Below are 11540 nucleotides of genomic sequence, written 5' to 3' on the forward strand. Positions count from 1 at the left end.
TATCGATGATAAAACGCCAGCTTTTTGCACAAGTGAATTAAAATGGGTTGGCATGCTTCCATCTTGTTTTCAGTATGCTCTCTTCCATCCCAATGGATAACAACCCACACCTCATTTTATTCCTGATGAGACTGGGTTTTTTTCCTGATCCCGGGTCCACGTGGCTCTGTTACCAGCCAGTTCCTTTCCAAGGAAAACATTCTCCTTATCACCTGCAGCCAGGATTTTCTGAATCCTCTTCCCTACATGCACATTTCATTGTTACTGGTGTTTTTCTTTCTTCACATTGTTGTAGGCACTATTTCCCTCAGTGCTGGCTGATCGCAGTAGGTGCGCTGCTTTTTTCAACTCACGCCCAGGCTGCATTTGTCCAGGCTTTGCACTCATCGAGGCGTCTTGAGCTGAAGCCCACCCCCTTCTCACAAACAATGGTTTCTCTGCTGCCTGAGATTCACTGAGGTATTGACTTACTATATTCCCTGCAGTTTAAATTTATAAGAGGCTTAAATTCCTAGTAGCCCCTAAAGGTATTTAAATTTTGATGGATAGCTACCAAATATAGAAACCTGTTTAAGCCGTACAATAATTTTCTAATGGTAGAATTTAGGCACCTCTAATAGGTAGACATTTGCCAAGTGGAGTACAACGTGTCTATATGTTTGTGAGTGTAACCTTGTCCATCGTATTTATCTGTCATCCATCTATTTACCACACATTCTAAATAGATCTAATATCAATGCTAGAGAGGAAACCATCTTATTTTACTGAGTGATACAATGGGGAAAAATGGAGAAAAGTCATGTGATTGAGAAAAAAATGACAGAGTCTTTTGTGCAGAAGTGTAATGGATTACAGTAAATTTTCTTTATGTATGATGTTATTTTAACTACACTGCAGCCAGCTTCCTACCCCCTTTTCATTTTGCAGAACTTACTTAGTCTCTGTTAGAAATCAGAATAAAATAAAAACAAAATTGGAGATTTTCAAATGCACTCTGAAGTTGAACTCTTTAGTTCTGGGTAGTAACTACTCCACTGGCCCTGTACTGCAAGTTCTGGAAATAAAGATAATGCAGTGGATGTGACCTTGTTCTGAATCTACATGAAACACTAGAGATTTGTTGACATTACAGTTCAAATGAGTAAAAAAAAAAAAAGGAAAGAAATGAACAAAATCTAAGTTGTACAGGTAGCATATTTTGAAATACGCAAAAAAGGTGTGGAAAAAATCTAAAAGCAAAATATTTATTATTCTCAACTGACATTAACAATATTTTTGCATTTATAAAAAGCAATCATGCTAGTAGGAGAACGGTTAAACAGGTGGTGTTAAGTGTGTACTTTTTAGACCCCCATAACTGCCATCCTGCCCCAGGTCCTACCGCTCAAAGACAGCCGTTCTCACTTTCGTTCATGTTCTGGGTATGTGCCAATTTATGTTTGAGTAACATAGGTATCATATTATTTTCTGGTTTAGCAAGTTAGACATTTATCCATTGTAGATATTTTGATATCCTCTTATAATGGATATAGACTCAACTCTCTTTATTAGAATTAAAAGAGAAAAAAACAAATCTCTTGGCCATGAAGTAAATTCATTACACCATACAACTTCAGTGTAAGATTGGATTTTACATTTTATCTAGTTCAACACTATCCAACGCTTGATTTTTTTCTAACCACTCCTCAGAGGACATCAGCTTCTGCATGAATTCCTTCAGTTGCTATGAAATTATACCTCTCAAGGTTGTCCATTTCATAATTCCACAGCTAAGAACGTTGTCTCTCTCAAATTAAAATTGTATTCCTGGGACTGCTCCATTTGACCTAGAATTCCAAATGTAATTAGTACTATTCTACCTGACAGATCTATAAATATTTTGAAGACAGTATTCATTTTTTCTTTTAGTATCCTCTCTTCAATGTTAAATATTATATATTTATTAAATTAATGTATTTCAAGCTATCATCACCTCTGCCTCCTAAAATTTTAAAACGTCTCGCTGTCACCGTTGGAGAGGACACTGTGAGAGTGGCACGTAACACATGTTCTCATCTCTACTTCCCTGCTCGGGGTTTTAAGAAAGCTACCACACCATGCTCACTCATAACACGCTCCTATGCAACCAAGACACCTTACAGAGGGCTTTTGCTGAGTCTAGCTTTTCTCATTCTGACTTTTGAACTTGATATTTTGTACCCAAGAACAGTGCCCAATATTTTATCCCTATTATATTTTCTTTCTAGTTAGATCTGACATGTTGCTAAGTCTGGGAATCTTTTGAATATGAATCCTATCATCTGTGATATTTCTCAACACTTCCATATTGTGTCAACTGCAAATATTCCATGCCTGCTACTGGTACCCTTACATGAGCCATTAATAAAGACATTCAATCAGAAAGGGTCAAGGACAGACCCACAAGACATCTCCCTGTCAGGCTGATGTTAATTCTTTGATAAATGTTTCTGTGAGTTACATTGTCTACTTGGTTACAATAAGTTTAGATCTTCATAAAAAGAGACTGAGAGAGCCCAAGAAAAAAATAATGATAAATAATAATAGTAATAATTAACAATAATAAAATAATAATGACTTTTTAAGATGTTAAGATGGGAAAGAAATAGAGCCTGAGAGAAGCATTGATAATGTATTTTTTAAACAATGTACTCAAAAAATAATTATGATTTTATTATATGGCTAAAAATTATCTATAGGTTTTAGGCAAAGTGGATTAAAACAGAACACATACTTATGTTCATACAGATATTATAACTTAGCTGTTAACTTTTGGAGGATGATGGCCTTGTCTTGCTCTGTGTGTGTGTGTGTGTGTATGTGTGTGTGTGCGCGGTTTGTGTATATGCACGTCAGAGGAACTTATGCCTAGAAGCCACCCAAAAGTGTTTGCCTGTTTGTTTGTTTGTTTGTTTTTCAACAAGTGTTAGAGATGCATGATAAATAAACAACCAGAAAATAATTGTGTTTTAAAGTACGTGAACAGATGCTCTGGTGTGTGGGGATTATTGTTGAACAAGTATAAAATGTGACTTTAGGAATCTTGTCATGTAGGTAATATCTGATTCTCTACCCCTGCACCCCTGTGCTTACTGCACCGATTTGACCATTTCACACTGTGTCAGTTTGTGCATTAGGTAGGGTGTTTCTGCCTATTCAGCTGCTCTGTCCATCTCTTCCTGGAAATGAAGGCTGGCCAGACCATCTGGGGTTACAAATAAAGAGCAAACATGTCTCTTTAAACTGGGGACACTATAGGAAATGTTTCTCTGCCCTTTGGATATATTCCTGGTCACGGGTTTATTTCTAAATACTGTTACGGAGCTCAAGTTTTTATTTTATGAGTAAACTGGGACTGAAGATTTGGAATAAATGCATATTTACTTGCTTATCAAAATGAATAGCTTGTATGTTACTCCTTGCTAATTAGTAAATTCTTTTTGTTAGGTCTTAAAAGAAAATAATCTAAAATATAAGTATTTATGGATTCTGAAAAAGTGTAAACTATCATTTTTTAATGTTTCTCTTTAACCAAATATAGCAAATAAAAAGCTGTGCTGTTTTACCTCACTTAAGTTTTTAGGCATATGATTACATTACCACTGCTCTGGTTATGACAGAAATAGTCTAATCTCTTGCTCTCTAAAATCCTGTATTGTTTAAATGTGTTAAAGACCTAAATGTGAAGCATAACATCGTAAAACTCCTAGAAGAAAGCATAGGCAGTGACTTCTTTGACATTGGCCTTCGTAACATTTTTCTAGATGTCTCTTCAGGCAAGGGAAACAGAAGCAAAAATAAACTATTGGGACTACACAAAATAAAAAGACTGCATAGTGAAAGAAACAATCAATACAAGAAAAAAAAAGCAACTTAATGAATGGAAGAAGATATTTGCAAATGATATACCTGATATACCTGGGGTTAATACCCAAAATGTATGAAGAACCTCTATAGTAACTCAACACCAAAGGGGGAAAAATCTGACTAAAAAAATGGGCAGAGGACCTGGACAAGCATTTGTCCAAAGAAGACACACAGATGGTCAAGAGACACTTGAAAAGATGCCCACTATCACTAATTTCAGGGAAATGCAAATTAAAGCCACAATGAAATATCATTTTACACCTGTCAGAATGGCTAGAATTAAACCAAACACAACAAAAAACAGAACAATAAGAAATAACAAGCATTGGCAAGGATGTGGAGAAAAAGGAGCCCTTGTGCACTTTTGGTAGGAATGTAAATTGGTGGAGCCATTATGGAAAACAGTATAGAGGTTCCCCACAAAATTAAAAATAGAAATACCATAAAATCTAACAATTGTACTGCTGAATATTTACCCAAAGAAAATGAAAACACTAATTCAAAAAGATATCCACACCCCTATGTTTAGTGCACCATTATTTACAATAGTCAAAACATGGAAACAACCTAAGTGTCCATCGATAAAGAAGAATGAATAAAGAAGATGTTGTAAATATATGCAATGGAATGTTACTTAGCCATAAAAAAGGATGAGGTCTTGCCATTTGTGACACTATGCATGGATTTAGAGGGTATGATGCTGAGTGAAATAAGTCAGACAGAAAAAGACAAATATCATATGATTTTACTTCCATGTGGAATCTAAAAAAATTAAACAAATGAATACATAAAAAACAAGTAGAAACAGACCCATAAATACGGAGAACAAAATGATGGTTGCCAGATAGGTGGGGATGGGGTGAGAGGGATGGAATGAGTAAGTCACGAAGATAAAAAAGTATACCATAGGGCTGTACCAACTTGCATTCCCACCAACAGTGTAAGAGGGTTCCCCTTTCTCCACATCCTCTCCAACACTCGTTGTTTCCTGCCTTGTTAACTTTTGCCATTCTAACTGGCGTAAGGTGGTATTTCGATGTGGTTTTGATTTGAATTTCCCTGATGGCTAATAATGTTGAACATTTTTTCATGTGTCTGCTAGCCATTCGTATGTCTTCTTTGGAGAAGTGTCTGTTCACGTTGTCTGCCCATTTTTTGACATGATCATTTGTTTTTTGGGTGTTGAGTTTGAGAAGCTCTTTATAGATCTTGGAACACTACATCAAAAACTAATCAAGTACTGTATGGTAACCAACGTAACATAATAAAAAAATAAGATAAAATACAAATTTAGAAAAAAAGTATAGCATAAGGAATATTGTCAATGATATTGTAATAGTATCGTAGGGTGACAAACAGTAGCTACACTTGTGGTGAACATGTCATAACATAGAGACTTGCAGAATCACTAAGCTGTACACCTGCAATTAATGTAACATTAAATGCCAACTCTGCTTCAATTAAAAAAATAAATAAAATAAAATCCTGATTTCTTAGAGAAAGTTCCAAAGCAAAAACATTTTGAGTTTAGTATGTCGTTAATCAGAAGGAAACTTCTTTTATTCATCCTGATATATACCTTGAAGAGAACAGATGTGTATTGGCAAAGTGAATGGAAAGGGGATTTCAGGTATCAAAGTAATAGGTGAATAAAAAAATAAGAAACACGTAAAGGCACAGATTGCCTTACAAAGAAACCATACTGAGGAGGCAAGCAAGAAATGAAATCAGATCGAAGAGTCATAGAAATGTTTGAAAGACAAAGTAAGTGTACAAGATTAGGAAGGGAATGAAAGGTTTGACGAATCACAAAAAACACAAGACGGTATTATATGACAATAAACTCCCCAAATGCAGAACCAATAAAGAATATTATCAATAGAACACACCGCAAAGAAATATGAATTGTTTTATAAAACAGACTTTTGACAGCGTAGCATTGTAGATTGAGAGAAAGCATCCTTATTCCCAAAGAGGTGGCAATCTCAAAATAAAACATAGTGTTTATAATACTTTCGAACTGGCAGGTGATTGTATTATCGGCAAATTTACTTCAAGTTTACCTGCCTCTCCACCGTTCACCCAAAGACGCTGCAGAAAGTTGCTGGGAATCAATTTTGGAAGATCCCTCCATTTGAAGTGATTAGCTTTGATTAAAGGACTCCGAAAGATGGTCTGACTTTCACAGAGACAATCAAGTTTCCAAAGCCATTTTTGCTTTGTATTGACAGGATTACCTTTCCCTGTCTGTGATGCTGAGGGAGAAAATACGTCTTCTGCCTGATGAAACCAAATGGAACGGCAGCCAAACCACACAATTGTTTGAGTTTCTGTCCTTGGGAGACCATAGATCTATTGGGAAAAGTAGAAACTACTGGAGATCAGGCTATAACTTTAATATTTATGAGCTCTACATGTTGACTCTGAGCAGCTGAATTCTGTGCTGAATACAACAAGAAGACAGAGTTTGTAAAATATATGTGTATAGGTTCTCTTGATAATGATTAATTATTTTATAATGACCACAAATTGGATGTGTATTCAAATATAAACATAAAAATTATTTTTTCCCTGCTACTTTAAACCTATGGTGTTATATCTACTTGTCATTTCCCTCAGAAACCTTTATGGAAATACTAATTAATGCAAGTCAACTGTTTAACTTTTAATGTTATTGGAGACTTTAAGTAGGCTTAAAATCAAGTATTTCTGTTTAAAGCACAATCGATGCTTTAAAAAATTTTTCTTTATATATAAAATCTATAAAAGCTTTTAATTATGGCTTGCTCTGTATATAATGGGTTCTATTATCATAAAAGAAATAACTACCTCTGAAAGAAAAGTCAGAGTTTGCACAATTTCCAGCTTATTTTTTAAGAAAATAAGAAAAGCAAGTTATTTTATAAAATGAAATATAATATTCTTTAAAAACCTGGAGTTCTGCAAATAGTTTATTCATTTGAGAACATGACTGAATTTTCTTGGCAGCATGGCTTCAAAACACTGAGAAGAAGTAAAACCAATTCAATTATTGGATAAACATTTTTAGAGGAGTCAGATATTGCTAAACTCAGGAGTTGCAGATTTATATGCCTCTTGCAAGTAAGCTAAACATCAAGAGAGGGGTTTTAACCAGCTAATAATTATAAACAATGTATGTATACTAAGTCATTTATTTCTGATGTCTGTAAGAAACCAGATACTAAAGCAAAAAAATATATGAATTCTCCTCTTCAAAATTCTTCAACCCTGAAACATAGATACAAGGATTTTCAAATATGGGGACTTAGAGAATGACAGCTCACTGCACCCCAGAGAACAAAGAAGGTGAATAACCCTGGAATCATGCTGCTTTCTTCAGCTGCAGGGAATCTGGAACCAAGTGTCAGATGAATGTTCTCGAGGGGACTGTAAATTGTATGCTATAATGAGCTGGCGGTATGACTCAGAAGGAATCACCCAGGGCTAATAACCATCAAACAGCGCCGTCAGATGTATAATGTTCTGTATTAGAAAGCATCATGGACTCCAGGAAAATTCAAAGAACCGAATGTGAATTCTTCTGCCAGTCTAAGGCAGTCTGGAGTAGTTAATGCAGAAAAATGGCATTTCTGCCATTTATCACCTTATCATTTATTAATTATGCTTCTGTTTACTATCTTTTTTACTCCTCAAAACAATCTTGGAAACACAATCTTTGGGGACTAAGAGAAGTTTAAGTTCATATGGAAGATGGTAGAGAATTATTGCTAACATCTTGTGTGACTTGCTTAAGGAATTTCCTCATTTGTAAAAATAGTGTCTATGATACCTGCCCTTTCTATCTCACAATCATTATGATCATAAAATACGTACAGATGTTCCCAAATTTATTGAGCTCCATATAATCCTAGGATCAAGCAGGATCTGGGAAAATTAAGAAAGCCCCTGAGGTGAGAAGAGAGGGGAATTAGAGTGAACCCTTTGGATGCTCAATTGTAACTGGGAATTTTGGCAGAGTCTTGTGAAAAGTCTATCCCACTCTTGAAGGCAGACTTTCCCTTTCTTTCAGGCATGGCTCCATCTGGACTAAATCATCTAGACCTAATTTTAGTATGTCTCATAGTCTGGTGTGGACCCAGGGCCTCCAGAACCAGCACTGGTCCTAGCCAGGTAGTAGTATATTCTTTCCTTACAGAGCTCAACGTTGCAACCACTAGGGAGAGAAATGGGAAAAGGCAGAGGAATTTTATGCTTCTGAAATCACTTTGTTCCTACAATCATGGATTGTTTGCCTCTACTGACCTCTGCAGAAGCATCCATGGCGTTCTGATCTGCACAAGAAAAAGGGATGGAGAAGGTAAGAACACGATGCCCTGAAAATCTCTGTGTTGTGTGTGTGTGTGAATGAGGGTGGTGGGAAGGGAGGAAGAGGGGGAGATGGAAGTCGAGAGAAGAGAAGTGAGTTCAAAAATAATGTTTCACCCTAACAAATGTTTGTCATTAGGTACTGTGTATTAATTAAAAGGTGGAGTCTTCCCTCTAGTAGCCTACAGTGCAACAGAAAACATAAGCAGGCAGGATGACAGATAGGTTAGCAGTTGACTATGTCCTGGAGAAGGGGGGGAGGCGGGAGTGACTATTAATGGCTATAAGGTTTCTTTTTGGGATGACGCAAATGTTCTAAAATTGAACTACGGTGATGGATGCAGAACTCTGTATATATACTAAAAACCACTGAATTGCACATTTTAAATGGGTAAACTTTATAGTATATAAATTATATCTCAATAAAGCTGTTAAAAAGAAAGATGATGGGGATACTTTTTTGCCAAAAAAAAGATAGATTAAGGTGGTTATGAATATGGTATTCTCATCTCTTTCTCTGCCATGCCTTTCAAATCCATTTCATTCTTTCCATTCATTATGCCTCTGTATTAGTTCAAACCTTCATTTAGCTCTCTGTCCAGCACTTACACATAGATAATAGCTTGTATTTCTTGAGTGGCTTCTAGCTGATTAGTTGTAGGCCCTCTTCTCCAGACTGCTTCATTTGATTCTGAAATGGTTTTCTTACCCCCCATTCTCTCTCATATTTTCTTTTTTTTTTTAAAGATTTTATTTATTCATTTGACAGAGAGAGAGACAGCCAGCAAGAGAGGGAACACAAGCAGGGGGAGTGGGAGAGGAAGAAGCAGGCTCCTAGCGAAGGAGCCTGATGTGGGGCTCGATCCCAGAACGCCGGGATCACGCCCTGAGCCAAAGGCAGACGCTTAATGACTGAGCCACCCAGGCGCGCCTCTCAAGTTTTCTTAAAGCACAGATCTGATTACGTCCTGAACTTAATAAACATTTCACATAGTTCAACACTGCCTACAGAATGAAATGCAAACTTTTACCTTGATCTATGATTCTCTCTTTCTGGTCTTATTTTTTAAATCATAACCCTACTAAACCACAGTTCGTTTTTGGCATACAAAACAACTCATCTTTGCCTTAAAACATACTCCACTTTTCCACTCCTTTGCTTTCTGCTTTTCTCCTAAATTAAAGCTGTCAAAATTTCACCCATTCAGCTCAAATGCTTCCTCCTACATGAAATCTTCAATTGCACACATCACAATTTCAACCTTTAAAAAATTATACCCTTCCGTGTATTTAAATTAGTTGTATATGTGTTACTTTTCTACTGTAACTATCCAATGAATATGCTTAAGTTGAATTTTCAAATAAATGTTATATCATAGACCTCTTTGTGATTATAGACCAGACAGATTTTCATAGAAATGATGCAGAGTAAAGTTCCCTCTGAGCCAATATGGACTTTTGGCCACATCTCACAATAACATGCATCTTTTAGTTTCTGTTTCTTTTTCTTTTCTTTCTTCTTCACCAAGCATTTCCAATCCACTCTAGACTCTCTTCCCCAGGATCCTTATCACTAAGAAAGCTCTGATTCTGTCAACCAGGCTGGTCAATGCCAGGCTCCATCTATTGAAATGCAGTTTGTATTAACTTATCTCATTCAGGAACAGCTCTCAGTCTGAGACTAAATTGTACAAATGGAATACAGGAGGGTAAAATGTCCTTATTCTGGAAACTGTACAATACTGAGACACTCTGGTACTGATTTATGCAAAATAAATTCCTTTCAATATTCTTCCTAGGTATATTTTCATTGAGCTCATATTGAGATGAGGCTTTTGCTTCTGTTGCATAGTGAGAGATGACAGTGGTAAATATTTCTCAGATATTAGCCTGAGAGTGAGTATCAAGAAGCAAGTAAAGTGATTGGTGGGGAGGGGATGGTGAACAGAAGTTTGGTGTGTGTGTGTGTTCATATGTGTGCAAGTAGAAAATACGGCATGGATTTCAAATCTTGACAGTGTGTAAGAATCATCTTGTATAACTTTTAAAGATACAGATTATGGGGTCCTACACTGATTATTTTCAGTAGGTGAAGCTTCTCAGGTAATTCAGAAGCATCCGGTCCTTACACTGGCATTTAAGGAGCAACTGGATCTTTGGCACATGTGTAACGACATCTAGAGTCTTCTGATTTACAAAACGCCAGGGCCGGACGGATTCCCTGGGGAATTCTACCAAACATTCAAAGAAGAAATAATACCTATTCTCCTAAAACTATTTCAAAAAACAGAAAAAGAAGGAAAACTACCCAACTCACTCTATGAGGCCAATATTGCCTTGATCTCCAAACCAGGCAAAGACCCCATCAAAAAGGAGAATTACAGGCCGATTTCCCTGATGAATATGGACGCCAAAATTCTCAACAAGATCCTAGCTAATAGGACCCAACAGTACATTAAAAGGATTATCCATCATGCCAAGTGGGATTCATCCCTGGGATGCAAGGGTGGTTCAACATTCGCAGATCTATCAGTGTGATAGATTATATCAACAAGAAAAAAGCCAAAAATCATATGATCCTCTCAATAGATGCAGAAAAGGCATTTGACAAAATACAGCATCCTTTCCTGATTAAAACCCTGCAGAGTGTAGGGATAGAGGGTACATTCCTCAATCTCATAAAAACCATCTATGAAAAGCCTACAGCAAATAGCATTCTCAGCGGGGAAAAGCTGGAAGCCTTTCCCTTAAGATCAGGAACATGACAAGGATGCCCACTCTCGCCACTATTATTCAACATAGTACTAGAAGTCCTTGCAACAGCAATCAGAAGACAAAAAAGGATCAAAGGTATCCAAATCGGCAAAGAAGAAGTCAAACTGTCNCTGTCTCTCTTTGCAGATGACATGATACTCTATATGGAAAACCCAAAGGAATCCACTCCCAAACTATTAGAAGTTATAGAACAATTCAGTAAGGTGGCAGGATACAAAATCAATGCCCAGAAATCAGTTGCATTTCTATACACGAACAATGAGACTGAAGAAAGAGAAATTAGGGAATCCATCCCATTTATAATAGCACCAAAAATCATACATTATCTTGGAATTAACGTAACCAGAGCTGTAAAGGATCTATACTCTAGAAACTACAGATCACTCTTGAAAGACATTGAGGAAGACATAAAAAGATGGAAAAATATTCCATGCTCATGGATCGGAAGAATTAACATAGTTAAAATGTCTATGCTACCCAGAGCAATCTACACTTTCAATGCTATTCCAATCAAAATACCAATGACATTTTTC

The sequence above is a fragment of the Ailuropoda melanoleuca genome, chromosome 18 (genome assembly GCF_002007445.2).
Source record: "Ailuropoda melanoleuca isolate Jingjing chromosome 18, ASM200744v2, whole genome shotgun sequence".
NCBI classification, from domain to species: domain Eukaryota; kingdom Metazoa; phylum Chordata; class Mammalia; order Carnivora; family Ursidae; genus Ailuropoda; species Ailuropoda melanoleuca.